The following is a 15687-nucleotide window of genomic DNA, read 5'->3' on the forward strand; positions in this document are numbered from 1 at the left end:
AGCTACTCTGACACTGACAACCTTAGAGGCCTTACCCAGAGGAACGTACCATCATTTAGGTTCTGTGGGATGAGATCAGGTACTTAAAAGTCAGAAGTGACCGATGGGGACGTTTGTAGATTCCTCAGCAGAAACCCAAATTAGGTTGATGAATCATCTCTGCCAAAAAACTCGGGGAACTAGATATGCCAGGACTCTTCAACAAGTTTTGTAGTATTTTAGATACTATTTAAAGCAGGTCATCTTTTGGATGACCTGCCATTTGCACTCTGGCTTGGGATGATACCCACAGTTAGAGTGGAATCAAAGGGCTCTGGGGGAGGTGGTTCCTCTCCATGTGACTCAATAGGAGTGAGTACAGCTCTCTCCCTTTCACATCTGGAGCAAGAATTCCCTCAGGAATGACGAGACCTCCAAGTTTAAACAAAAGACTCAGGTAGGTCTGGCCCTCAGGTAGGCACTGTTCTTTTCCCAGTGCTTCTTCTTTCCCTCCTGCGTCCTGTGCAAGCTGCCCACCTCCTGGTTCCAGGGTTCTGAATTCTTCCTCCCTTCTCTTGCAAATATCCACGCAGTCCCACTTGTGGCTTCCTCTCTACCCAGGCCCAATCCCTCACATGCAGATGGCACTATAGAAGGGAAAACCAAGGATGGGTCTGCCCAGATCATTCTTTCTAAAAATGCCCATGTTCTTTCTGCTTCTAGACCCTGTCCTGAATCACTAACATCTCCAGCTAGTTGACTCAGATTAGCAGGGTAATGGAGATGCAGATGGCGGGGCGGGGTGGGGGGAGGCGGTGGGTGGTCGTGGTGGTCATGGTAAGGTTATCAGGTGTGGGGGACGGTTTTCAGATGACAAGAGATGAGTTGGAGTAAGGAGCATGTGGTCCTCCAATCACTCCTTCACCGGGGACCTTCCTGAATCTGCTATCTTGTATTCCTCAGGTTATCTCTAAGACAGAAATTTCAAAATGGACTTTCTATAAACTTACTACAAAACGATTTCAAACATAACAAATATAATAAAGAAGAGTATCATAAGGGCTATGTTTTATCATTTTGGCATCAATAAGTACAAAACTAACCTCATAGTCCCACTGGTTGTAATTGACTGGAGACTATGCAACATCAAGTGGGTGGCCAATTGAGTTCCCGGGGAAGACATTCTTGACTTGCATCAGTCTTTCTCTTCTTGCTGTCTTCTCACATGTGGTGGTTGAAGGGAAGGAGGAAGAGGGAGAATAAGAGAGGAAAATAGAGAGAGGCTAATCCCATCATGAGGGACCAACATCAAAACCCATGTCAACCTGGGTACTTCCCAAACGCCCTACTTCCTAATATCAAAACATTGGGAGTCAAGGGTGGACACAACTCTACCCATAGCAACTACACAGATCTGTTTTTAAATCAAGACAGAAAATCATTTCATTCTCTTTTTTACTTTTTATTCATTTTTCCTGAAGTATTTTAGGGACTAGATGAACAATTCACAAAATGTACATAAATGAGTATTTGGGGTTAAACAATGGGATGTTTAAAAAATGCACTTTGTTCCCAATAAAATTAACATCTAATATTCAGTCCATGTACAAATTTCCCTGATTCTCAAAAAGCAGTTTTCACAGTTTATTGAAAGAATGTAGTCGTATGTTGCACTTGGTTGTTCTCCTTTAGGATGAAACAACTGTTCCTCTCCCAATTGTAATGACATTCGTTTGTTCAGAAACTGGGCGGTTGCAGGGTGGATTATCTTACAGAGTGTCCCACTACTGGGTTTAGAGCACGAGTCCACAATACCAGCACAGTGGGTCAGGACCAGTACCACTCCTTGGTATATTAGGAACCGGACCTCCACAGGAGGTGAGTTGCAGGCCAGTGAGTGAGACTTCATCTGTATTATAGCTGCTCCCCATCACTCTCTCATCACTTCCTAATCGACAGTCTAGCTTGTTTTCCTGGAACTGTTTGTAGATACATAACCTATGCTCAATAGAAAAAAAAATAGCATAAATATTGATGATTATTTTCCTTTACCAGTGCTCAGAATGGTGAGTTGGTGCCCTAGCAATCTATCACAGAGTAATAAGATGTTGCCTATTAATATTTGGACACATTTGGGCCTGCTTAAAATTCAATATTAAAAAATTAAGATCATGGGATCCAGGCTCATCCTTCATGGTAAATAGAAGGAGAAAAGGTGGAAGCAGTGACAGATTTCTTCATCTTACCTTCCAAAACCACTGTGGATGGTGCCTGCAGCCATGAAATCAGAGGACGTTTTCTTCTTGGCAGGAAAGCTATGAGAAACATAAACTGTGCGTTGAGAAGCAGAAACATCACTCTGCCCAACAAACTGGTAGATGTTTGGCCTTTTCATTTGGATCCTTAAACTTTCTGTCCAGTCCCCATTGGGCTTTGAAGTGCCTTAGCTTTCTGGTCCTTCAAGATTCCCAAGATTATTTTGTGCATTTCTTTACACAGTCCTGAAATCAGCCATCTCTTTAAGAATCCATGCATCGTTGGATGGGAAATGTATTTAGAAGATACATGAGAGGCCTCTGAATAGTCATTGTTATCAAGTTGTCATTGCTTGTAGGCTTTCATTGGTCAGAGTAAGAAGTACACATTTTCCTTAAAAAATAAAGTAAAAAGGAATATAATTAGTTGGTACAAACTTATGCTTTCAGTTCAAGATTTAAGACAGCAGGATTTGAATTAAACTTCTTTCTGTTACCTGTGAACCTCTTTTTCTAGCCACTGAAAGGCTTATTTTGGAACATTAATTTTAATTATTGTCCTGCTTTTACCTGTTAACATGCATATGATTCTGTCACAATAACAGAAGTTATGAGGAACATTTAGTTGTTGAATAAAGTTTCAGATTTCTTTCCTGTTTTTCTTTTTATTTTCTTTGGCTTTGTTTTGGACAGGTCATACTTTTGTTTTTCCTTAAAAGATATTCCACTCTGAATATAGTCATAATTCTGAATTTTAAAGCTACTTAAGTAATGTGTTGTTATGGGCAGCTAGTTAACTTGCTGCAATTAGATTGATCAGTCTCTTTGTTCTCATTTGTTCAGTTCAGTTCAGCCCTTTCAGTGGTGTCCGTCTCTTTGCTACACCATGGACTGCAACATTCCAGGCTTCCGTATCCATCACCAACTCTCAGAGCTTACTCAAGCTCATGTCCATCGACTTGGTGATGCCATCCAACCATCTCATTCTGTCTTCCATTTCTCTTCCTGCCTTCAAGCTTTCCTAACATCAGGGTCTTTTCCAATGAGTCAGGTGTTCCTATCAGGTGGGCAAACAATTGGAGCTTCAGCTTCAGCATCAGTCTGTCCAGTGAATATTCAGGACTGATTGTGTTTTAGGATGGACTGCTTTGATCTCCTTGCGGTCCAAGGGACTCTCAAGAGTCTTCTCCAAAAGCATAGTTCGAAGGGCACATATGTGTGTCATTTTTCAGTGATGTCACTTTCCCCCTGTTGGGATTTAACCACCAGAACTGAATTTAAACAACATGCAAAAATGAGGATTAAGTCACAGTGCCCCATCTAAACACACCTGGCAAAAGGAGAGGCTCCTGTTGTATTCAGAGGACAGGCATGGATAGATCTCATGCAGGAATAGGCCCCTGGAGGCTTGGTTGAGTCATTAAACACAATTGTCATTACTTTGGCTGCCACAGTAGTTTTGTCTTCTTTGATTGGGAAGACATTTCAAAATTATTTTTTGTATGTTTGGTTTGGCAGACAAAATTTTTCATAACAAAAACCCTATGGGGAAATTATATCAGATATATATCCATTTATCTTCAGCAGTTAAATTTTGTTGGTTTGTATGTCCCTGGTGATCTTCCTTTATAAATAGAAAGGAAACACACATGTTCAGTATGCATTCAGTCTCTTTTTAAATAAACCAACATGAATTAAATTTCTCTCTGTCCCCACTGCACTCCAAACTCTAGGTGAGAAATAAAAACCTGCAGAGACTGAAGGCTGTTTCCAGCACATCACTGTGGAGATTTCATTCCCATTGTTTTTTTCTTGGAAAAAAATTAGTTACTAATGTTAAAATCAGTAGATTGTAGATAAATATCCAAATTTCTGATTCTCTTGAAAACATATCCAACTAACCTGCTTTCCAGCATGGGAAAAGTGGAGGAAATGCTGCTCCCAGTGGCAAGGCCTGTGTGACCCAGGGTTCAACATGGCCACCTAGTCCTAGTATCATATCTCCTGCCTCCTGGGACCATTACTTTGTGAGAACTAAACTGCTAGGTCTCTTAAGTTGAAGATTACTTTGTCTTCATCAACTTTGACTTTGAAGTCTTTAACCCAGAACCTAGCACACAGTTCTTCCTTGTACGTGTTTTGGATGATATAAAATATCTTGTGGATGCATCTGACATTTCTTCCAAAATTGAAACCATGCAGTTGAAGTACTGCTCTGCTCTAAATCTTTGATGCAGCCTGGCATCATAGGTGCCCATGATGTCTGCCCTCAGACCCACTACCTAAAGCCAGTTGTATGTCCCTGGGCTGTCCCTGAAGTCTTCACTTTGCCATTTGACAACTTATCCACCTAGCAATCTCCTCACCAATGAAGACAGCAATGCGTATCTCATGAAGTGGCTAGGAAGATGGCATGAAACCAAGAATGTTGAACATGGCCCTTAATATCCATTTTTATGATGTTCTTAGCAGTATTTTCTCCATCTAGGCAAGGTTCTTCATTTTCTGAGATGTCCATGCAGATCAGTATATTTTTCCAGCCAACCTTCAAGGAAGAGATTGCAGTTCAATTCTCTGTATTCTGTGAAGCTTCAAAATCCACTCACCAAGGACACTGATGAAGATAAAGATTTTATTGAGACCTTTGTGTTTTTTTTCAGACCTATTATTGGCTTAAAGGGCTAAACTAAGGCATGTCAGAGCATATATATCACTAGGGGCTCCCAGTCACCACTATATGCTAAGAACCTGAACTTCCCTGAGTACTTGGAGCCAGGAAAGAAGCATGAAGTGGCTTGTGCTCCTTGGCCTGGTGGCCTTCTCAGATTGCAGAGTCATGTAAGTATGGAGACTGTAAGCCACATCATCTTCCTTTCTGTGATTTTTCTTTTCATCTGATTATTCTTCTACTCATCAGGTTTAGAGGAATGGAATATTTCCCTGACAATCTTAAAGTTCAACCCCTAAATATTGATAAGTACCTTGCTATAGGAATTGTTGGACCCAAAATTCTTGGTGTAGATTTGCATAGTTACACAACTCTGGGGTCCAGTCATGTCATGACCTATTGGAATTGGAACTCCTTGCAATTGTTGAGTGCACAGTCAATGCAGATGTAGGTGTGGCCCTGGGGAATAGCACTTTTCTAGGTTTTATTTAGCATGTTCTTTGTTCCCTCTCTACTTCCATGTGTATATCTCTATGTCTGCATGTCTATATCACTATCATTTATCTCTCCATCCCTTTGGAAGTCTCTGTGAGTGTATTCCTCTCTGTGGTGTTTTCTTTTAAATTTTCTTTTAATTTTCTACATTTCCTGAACATGTTCCCAATCTCCTGGATTCTTCTTTTAACTCTCCTTCTCTTTCAACTTGGAGAAAGATGCAGAGAGCTATTTATACACTGTTTTATATCTGACAAGCAGTGTGATCACAGCCAATTCACAAGCCTCTTGCATTTCAAATTCCCCCCTTGTAAAAGAGGATAGGAATCCCCCTTCTACCTCCTTCCCTGAGCTTCTATGAGAAGGGTATAGTGGGTTGGCAACAGCAATGCTAGTGGTTGTCATTGTTGAGACTTCCTATTTATCAGGCACTTTATATCCATCACTTCACTTATCCCCAAGATATCCTATTTGAAGGGTTTGACTCATTACATTCCACCATTATACTGAAGGGGAGAATGAGACCACACATGGTCATATGGCTTATCCAACATTACAGAACAGAATCTATATTCAAACCTATTTTCAAGTCGTTTCCAGGAATATGCATAAAATTCTTATAATAAGATGACTTATAAAAATGAGTGGAAAGCACACAGTACCGTTACTAAGACAATTATACCTTAACACTGACAGTTAATTGTAGCATCTTTTTTGTTTTCTTTCTCAAAAGTTCGGTGAAAGAATATCTCTAAGGTATTCACCCCCTGAGGAACATCATGGATGTGAGTGTTTTAGGAGGATGGTGCACCACAGTGCCACCTGACGCTCTAACCTAGCACTGGGGCTCATCTGGAGATGCCACGTGGGATGTTGGGGTTGGGGCTCCTGCAGGAGGCAGAAACACTGGACAAAAGGGGCCCCACAGAGGAGAAGGCACTCTCATCCTCAACTGTTGGTTTTGGTGACTGGGCCCAGAAATTACCAGGTGGCAGGTAAACATCCATTTCTGTGTCAAAGATGTGTCATTAGTTTGAGGGAGATTGTTCCTTCTGAGCATTAGGCAATGATGACCCACTACAGTACTCTTGCCTGGAAAAACCCCAAAACGGAGAGGCCTATTAGGCTGCAGTCCATGGGGTTGCTAAGAGTCGGACATGACTGAGTGACTTCACTTTCATTTTTCACTTTCCTGAATTGGAGAAGGAAATGGCAACCCACTCAAGTGTTCTTTCCTGGAGAATTCCAGGGATGGTGGAGCATGGTGGGTTGCTGTTTATGGGGGTGCACAGAATCGGACACGACTGAAGCGACTTAGCAGCGGCAGCAGCAGCAGCAGCAGCTCCTTCTGAACTAAGGGAGTCAACTAATTACAGATGAAGAATGAACTATCTCTGATCAGAAGTTAGAACAAACTGCAAACCAACTGTGAATAACCAGGCAGAAGAATTCAGTTTCCACAGATGCAAGAATCACAGCAGTACGAAGTTACTGAACGCATATTCCGTGTAAGGCCATAAGAATCTAACACAATGCTTACTGTTTTTAGATTAGAAAAAGGGCTTATTTGTCTTCAAGAATGCCCATGTCAGCCTGAGAGATTGGAAAACAGTAAATACATGGCAAATGAAAGGGTCACTTGTGTGGTATTGCTCGAATGTGGTCTGAGTTTAGAGTTAGTGCCTGGGGTTGATAAGAAGGACCTCCTGGAGAAGGGGGTGCTAAGGCTGCATTTGAAAAGACTACAGAATTTTTCAAATGAAGGCCCCAGGACTTCCCTGGGTGTCCAACGTTCCTGGAGGTCCAGTGGTTATGCCTCTGCGCTTCCAATGCCAGAGGTACCATTTCAATGCCTGGTCATAGAATCAATATCCTGCATACAATGTAGCACAGGGAAAAAAAAAAAATCAAATGCAAGCACCTCTGTGACAAAAAGGCTGTGAGCTTCACAGTGGTTGCAAAGTGATCTCAAGAGATATATGACACCCAGAGGAAGACATCAGTGTGGGAACAGAAGATAGCCAGGTCTGCACTAACCCACTCCCTCTTTCTCCAGGTAGATGCTCTACATTAGTTCCAGGTTATCTTTGACACAGGCTCATCTGACTTGTGTGTGCCCTCCCTCTTTTGCCCCCATCTAGCCTGTTGTGAGTACAGACACCCTGTACCCAGACCATCCTTCACTTGCCCGTTGCCCTGTTTCCACCCTTGGCACCTGATGACACTCATCTTTGGGTCTGCAGCTACACAAGTTGGGTTCAGACATTACAAGTCTTCCACCTTGTGGCCTACCCAAAAGACCTTCAGGATTACCTATGGATCTGGGAGCATGAATTGATTTCTTGCTTATGACAACATTTGGGTAAAGAGAAGCTGAATCAGGATTGGTTATGCAGTGACCCCTGCTTGCAAAACAGATTCAGGACCCTTCGGCAGGACCCTTCCTATCCTAACTCCCATAGACATTGACCATCTTACCCACAGGATCCTGTCCCTGGGGAGGCAGTGCCTGTGGTGACACACGAGCAAATGAATTAGCTAACCCAGAGGGTGGCTTGAGGTGTGGACTTGCAGGTCCTCTGCCCATGAGCAGTTCAAGATTCAGTTTGCTGGGAGTAAGAAGACAGGAAAAAAACACCCACTTTTATATTCACAGACTGTTCCAGCCATTTTCAGGTGATAACTTGTTTAATTCTGCAACAACCCCACAAAGCAGTTACTCTGATTAGCTCATGAGACATATGAGGAAACTGAGGTCCAGACAGCAAGGGCCTTGCTGGGAGCACACATGTGATAAAAGGTGGAGTTAGGCTGGCTTTTCAGGACTGAAGTTGCTGTGGGGTGTTTGGGGACAGGATAAAACTGATCTGGGGACCCTGGGTGCAGTCAAGGCCTTCAGGTATCCAGAGTGGGAAACTGGAGGCCTGAGAAGTCAAGGGGCCTGATAAATGAGTTCTTACTCTAGAGGACCCTCAGAGTCTAATAAACCTATGGCTTGCCTCCCCCCCAAAACTTGAGTAGTTCGCCTCTCTTTCTCTCTCATACACATTCACAGAAATATACACATATCCCCAAAAGTAAATCCCCCAGGCAGCAATTTCATAGAACCCTGCAAGCAAGATTGTGTTTGTGCCTTGTCTTCTTGGACAGATGCAGAATCCACAGTACATTACAGAGAACAGAGTCCATTCCTGTCATTAAGTCACAGTGATGCCAAAGAGAAGGCTATCTTGCTCTCAATTGTTTTGTCCATAAGGTGGAACCAATGGGGCCTGGCCTGACTCTTGCTTGCCCCACCTGGACAGAAGCCATGAGGCCAATCTGAATCACTCAGGTGGTGTTTTTCAGAGGGGCAAATATTTTAAAATTCACACCCTGTCTCAAATAGAACCCAAATTCCCCTTCCACCTTGCTCTAACCATCTGTGGGCAACCAAAGACAGAGCCCAGCCTCAATTCTTCTCTGAGGATCTAATGGCAATGCACCCCAGCCCAGTCCTAGCCCCACCTCACGTATCTGTAAGTGGGATCACTCTTCTCTCCCACGGATTGGGGACCTTGTAAGTACTGACCAGCAATTCGGTCTAAACGTGGCGGAATACGAGTTTTACGGCAGAAGATATGATGGCGTCTTGGGCTTGAACCATCCGAACATATCCTCTCTGGAACCATGCCCATATTTTACAAGCTGAAGAATGAAGGTGCCATTTCTGAGCCTGTTTTTGCCTTCTACTTGAGCAAGTATGTCTGAGATGGACAATTCCTTTCTCTAAATTAACTGTAAGATATTTTCAGTTGCACAAAAGTTATAGAACACTTGATAAAGAAGTATCCTATGAGTAATATAATCAAGGATAACTATGGCCCCAGGGCCCTACCTGGCTTCACCACTGGCTTTTATAAATAAAATTTTATTGGAACACAACCCTATTCCTGGGCTCAAGACCAGTAACTTGGTGTAGCTGGGTGACTTATGAGGGAGGCTAATGGAAGGCAACAGGAAACAAGCTGGAGGAAAAAGCAATACGATTTGCTTATGAATTTCATAAGTAAGGAAGGAGAAGGATGGTGGATATCTTTCCTTCCTCATTAGCGTTTGAACAGAGCCCAGGACCAACTACCCCATTTGTGTAGCCAGTGAAAAATGAAACTGTGGGACACAAAAGTGTGGGACCCCTCATTCAAGAAATATTAGTCATTTTCAGACAGGGAGAGCAGAAGTGGGGTCCCTTCTGAGTGTGGGGCCCTTTGGACAGTGGTCAAAGGCCAGTGGAGCCAACTCTGTGTGACCTGAACCCACACCGTTAGAAGTCCCAGGCCTTGATTTTCCTGAAAAATGTCAAGATGGACAATGGGAAAGCCAAATACTTCAGCACCATGTCCTCTGAGGTTGTCTGAGCACTCAGGTTGCTGGAGGTCCAGGGCATCTTTCAAAGACATAGTGGGTGGAGCTCAGACAAGTGATTCAGCTTCTAACCTCCTCTGTGCCACTCGTGAGACTAACAGACCTCAGTCTGGATCTCTATCTCTCCTAGACGCTATTTATGCATCTGTATATGAGGACCTTATTAGGGCCTTGATGGGTGGACAAGCACAGCTCTCAGACAGTGCTGTTGTTGCTGTCCTTCAAGGATTTCCCCCTCACTTCTCTCTACAGAGACGAGTGGGAAGGCAGTGTGGTGATGTTCGGTGGGGTGGACCACCGCTACTACAAGCGAGAGCTCAGCTGGGTACCATCGATCCAAGAGGGTGACTAGATTTTACGCATGGACAGGTAAGCCTCTCCCTCTGAGGGTCAGCCCAAGCGATGGTCCCACTACTGTACGTGGACACAGGCAGACACACACAAATGCATTCTCAGACACACAGTCACACAGACATATACACCACCTTCAACGACAGAGACAGACACACAGACACGTGGAAACACACAAACAGACACACATAAACATACACATTAACACATAAAAATATGCATAGCTAGTCAGAGAAACACAAGCACACACAGAGGCACATGCAAACACACATACAAACAAAGACACAAGCACATAAATACACAAACAACCCATATGTTCATAATCCTCATGGGTTAAAAGGTCCCCACGGTCCTAAAGGGCACCAGAGAGGTATATGTAGCTCTGAGAAGGCTACACCCGCTGCCCTTTGAGATGGGGAGCATGGTTAGAGAACTCTACAGTGTGGTAAACAGAAGATCAGGGAGAATATCTCCAGCCAGAACAGAGTTATGATAAGATGACCGACTGTCGAAGGCTACCTAGGACATAGGAAATTCTCAGTAAAGATAAATGTCAGTTAAAAAACAGGGACAGTCCTGAGAAAATGGGGAAAATTGGTCTTCTTAGGGTGCAGCTACCCAGCAGTGGAGAGAGGTTGGCTGCAGTCTTAAGACGTGAAAGCAACTAAAAAAAAAGACACTCCAAGTTCTTGGGCACCCAGTGGGACAGGGGCTATTACAGAGAATCAGGGAGGTGGGATCCAGGAGTGACCTGAGGAGAGGAGGCATACTTGATAGGATTCTGTGGGATACCCTCAGATAAAAGCTGACCTCTCCTTTGGAGTTTGTGTGGGCTACTCATGTATTTCCTGGCCAGGGTCTCAGGGTCTGAGCTGGTTGTAGGAGCAGTGCTGGGAGACACCCTCTCCCAGAGGAGCCCCTCTCTCCCCCTACTATGAGAATCTGCTGCCCCTGCGAATCTCTATCTTCACTCTGTGTGCAACCCGTTATTTGTTCCCCACCAGATACAGCTCTCTGGAGGTTTCTTATTGATTTCTAAGTCGTCATTCACTAATTGAACAGACAAGCTTTGGGCATCCACTCTGTGCCAGGCACTTGAGGGAGGCAAGGAGAATAAAACTCTCCCTCACATCTAAGAAGGTAGATGTACATGAAGTGACTTGCCCACATAATGAATTTTGACTTTGGTACATGCTAGACATGAGGAGGAGAAGGCACTGGCAACCCACTAAAAGGCGGAGCCTGGTGGGCTGCCATCTATGGGGTCACACGGAGTTGGACACGACTGAAGCGACTTAGCAGCAGCAGCAACAGATATGAGGAAGTGTCTACAGAGACTATGAAGGAAGGAGACTGATCAACACCGGGGGAACAATTTCCCTGAAACCATGACAATTAAGCATGAATCTAGAAGATGAGAGGAAATTTGCTAGTCAAAGGGAAGGGGACTCCTATAGGAAGGAAGACCAGACTGTGTCAAGGTGCAAAAGAGCCTGGTGTATTCAAGTACTGCATTCAAGAATGTCAAGGAAGGCATCATGTCGGGAGCAGAGGAAAAGAGGGCAGGAGACAAATGGCTGTTTAGGAGACAGTCAGGAAAGGGGCAGCTCTGAGGAGACTCAGCCTGACCTTGATCCCTGCTTTGTCACACTGTCTCTCAGCATCTCCAAGAAATGAAAGGTTATTGCTTGTTCTGGTGGCTGTGAAGCCCTTGTGGATACTGCTATATCCCTGATCCTTGGCCCAAGAACACTGGTCAAAAACATCCAGAAACTCATCGGTGCCACACCACGGAGTTCCGTGGTGAAGGGTCATGCCTCAGGGTCACCTTCAGTCTCCACGCGCAAAAAAACAATCCCCAGGGCCAACCTCTCTCCCTCTCTCTCTAACAGCACTACGTTTCATGTTTTGCAGTCAATATCCTGTCCTCTATTATCCTCACCATCAATGGTATCAACTACCCAGGCCCAGCTCAAGCCTACATCCTCAAGGTGAGGGGAGAAGCCTGAGGGGTGGTTCTCAAATAGGAACTTGGAACACTTGGCCTGCTGCAGGGAGAAGGGCGCCCTCTGCAGGCCATCTCGCACTATTGCAGATGCTGCTGAGTCCAGTGGCTGGGCCAGAGCCTCCCACAACATGAACCAGGTGAGAGTAAAGGGCCGTCTGGGACACTGATCATCCTGAAATCAATGTGGAGACACCACGCCATGCTGGCATGGTGGGAATCACAAGCAGAGGGGAACACTCAGGTCCTCAATTTTCAAAGAGCTTCAGTTCAATCTGAACCCTCAGATGGATGAACATGGAAAGTCAGCTCTAGCAGTCCCTGAATAAGTCATGTGACAAGGAGAATGGCTGGGGACAGTCCCAGTGTGCTGTTCCACCATAGGGACTGACAGTCTCCTTTCCCTACCTGCAGTTTTCCTGGTTTGGATGATAAATTACGTGGTCACCCTAGTTCTCGGGTGCATCTTCCCATAGCTTTGGGTGCCCGCTTTGTGAGTCAGGCTACCCGACCCCTCTGTGGGGAGGCTGGATGCTAATGTGAATAAACAGTTCGCAGTGACTGCTCAGCCCCTGCACAGGGTGGAAGCCTTATGTCAGCTGCCTAGGGGCAGAGCTGGCTGATGGGCTCAAAGAAGGCTTTGAGGAAGGGAGGGAATTTCAGGAATTCTAAAACTGTAAACTCATGGAGCTATATGGTTGTTGCTTGGTTCTAGGCAAAAGTGCAATGGATTCCAAGCAAATGGCATCCCAAGATGCTCTGCATTGGGCCACTGGGGACTTACTTGGGGTGATGAGGACTATAGACTGACCGGTGGGGATGGAGAACCAGAATACGTTACCCACCCAAGCCTGAAGGGGCCAAGGAAGGTGAGTACCAGCTGAAGGAGGATTCCCAGAGTTCCTAAGTAAAGTCTTCAAGAACATGTTGTGGGGACTGCTCTATATAAGGTGAATAATCAACAACAAGTTACTGTGTAGCACAGGGAACTCCACTTAATTATATGACAACTTGGATGGGAGGGGTATTTTGGGGACCAGAATACATGGATACATACGGTTGAGTCTGTTTACAGTCCATCTGAAACTTATAATATTGTTAATCAGCTATACTCCAATACAAAATAAAAATTTTTAATGAAGTATGGATTTTGCGGATGCAGGTGGAGAACCAGCATTCTCTGAAGAGAAAACAATGAGCAGGAGTCAGAAATAAAGAAACAGGGAGAGAGGAGAACTATGGACACTCTTTTTCTTTTCTAAAATTTTTATTGAAGTGTGGCTAATCTTCAGTGTTGCATTAAGTTCTGATGCACAGCAATGTGACTCAGTTATACACATGAAGAAATATATATTCTTTTCTTATTCTTTTTCATACGGTTTATGACTGGATAGTTAATATATTTCCTTATAGTCTACATTAGGACTTTGTTGTTATCATTCCTCTCTATCCCCAACTCCAGTCCTTCGCTCCCCTATACCCTTCCTCATGGCAACCTCATGTCTTGGCTCTTTTTGGTTGTGGATGAACTCTCATATCCCCTAGAAACTCCCTTGATACTTACTTACCAAAAGAGGGAAATAAAATCAAGAATTGTGCTAGGTCTAGATATTTGTGGGAGTATCTTATAGGGGCTGAGCCTGACTGGTGTGTGTCTCTGACTCCCCCACGATTCTATAGGCCGCTGCTATACCACCTTTAAAGAGAACACAGTGAGGACATCTAGAGAGACCTGGATCCTGGGTGACATCTTCCTGAGACTGTATTTCTCAGTCTTTGATGGAGGAAATGACAAGATTGGCCTGGCATAGGCAGTATAAATGCTTGGTGTGGTTCAAGAATCAGTAAGGGCACTCCGAGCAAACATTAAACCACACGTAGGGTACTCCTGCTCAGGATGCTTGTGAACTGTATTTGCTGGTCTGCACACCCTATTTTCAGTAAAGAATAAAGATTTTCACTCCTAATGGTGCTGAAACAAACAGGTGCCTCTGTTTGTGTCTGGGAGGGGTACAATGATTGGGAAGGATCTAGAACAAAGTCTGAATCACAGTTGAGAGAAGCCCACCTCCAACTGGCTTCAAGGAAAGGGGAGACTCTCTGAAATGATTCTGGGAATCCAGGACACAAGACTCAGAGCAAATATAAAGATCTCAGTGACCAGACCCAAGAAATTAGGAGTCATCAGTTCTCTATTTCATATCATCACTCTTTCATTCCCTCTTCTTTAATGGTCTGAGCCTGCAACTTTCTTTCCAAAGATTCTACAACTAGTGAGGAAGTCCAAACTACCTGCCCCAGGTTTTTATATCTTGAAGACATTTCCAATAATGAAAGAAAAGATTGAAGACATCAGAGTTCAAGGGTGTTCTCTGAATGACCTACCTCAGATCACATGTGGAGTCCTAGATCAGCCATGTTGGCAGGGCCATGGGGTCCTATGACTGGCTTTACATGCTCTTGGGGTCTGACCCAGCAGCACGCATGATTGTCAATTCCCTCCAGAACTACATGACTGAAGCTGGGAAGAGGAGGCTCAAAGAAAGTGGGAGATGGTCTAGGCCATGAAAGAGTTTGTGATGACCCACCAACTCCACCACCTCCTCATTCAGAGGACTTATAAGGGGTAATGAAATAGACTTTCTTCATCCCATCTCAGATGATCTTATCACTGGGCTTCACCTCCAGGGGAGTTTGAATGAGGTACTTCATGGAGAGCTGGTTCCCTTTTGTCCCATACCCAGTCACCAGCTCTCTGCCACATATGCCTGCTCTCTTCTTTATAGTCCTACTTGGTAAGTGATAGCCCCAGTGGATCCCAGAGGCATCTCCCTCCTCCAGGGCCCAGAATGCCCCTTCCTTGGCCTCCAATGCTGCTGGGAGAATGCAATGGATGTATCAGGAACCCAGGGAACACAGAGCCTTCAGCCTTTCTGAGCTTCTCCATGGGTGGAGCTACAAACTATTTGCTTGGGGCTGCCATGGTTAGGCACTTTTGCAGTGGAAGCATCCATTCTTTCCACTTAGACGCCCTCAGTAGTTGCCTCAGCTGAAACAGCAGCAGTCAGATGTTGATTTCCTCTCAGATTGACTGGTTTGATCTCCTTGCTGTATAAGGGACTCTCAACTATTTTCTCAAGCACCACAGTTCAAAAGCTCAATTCTTCGGCATTCACCCTTTCTAATGGTCCAGATTGAACATCTGTACCTGATTACTGGAAAAATCATAGCTTTGACACTACAGACCTCTATAGCAAAGTGTGTCTCTGCTTTTTAATACTCTGTGCAGATTTTTCATAGCCTTTCTTCCTTCAAGGAGCAAGTGTGTTTTAATTTTATGGCTGCAGTCAGGGTCCATAGTGATTTTTGAGCCCAAGAAAATAAAATCTGCCACTGTTTCCACTTTTCCATCATCTATATGCCATGAAGTGGTGGGACTGGATGCCATAAATGTTGAGTATCATTTTGTGAATAGTTTTTTGAATGTTGAGCTTAAGCTGGTTTTTTCATCTCCTCACCTCATCATGAGG

The 15687-nt window shown here is 44.3% G+C and overlaps 1 pseudogene; it reads left to right on the forward strand.

Moving 5' to 3' along the window:
• The first annotated feature begins 756 nt into the window (after positions 1 to 756).
• On the forward strand, positions 757 to 13977 carry LOC138083448 (pregnancy-associated glycoprotein 1-like; annotated as a pseudogene).
• The last annotated feature ends 1710 nt before the right edge of the window (positions 13978 to 15687 follow it).

The sequence above is a fragment of the Capricornis sumatraensis genome, chromosome 8 (assembly GCF_032405125.1).
Source record: "Capricornis sumatraensis isolate serow.1 chromosome 8, serow.2, whole genome shotgun sequence".
Taxonomy (NCBI): Eukaryota; Metazoa; Chordata; class Mammalia; order Artiodactyla; family Bovidae; genus Capricornis; species Capricornis sumatraensis.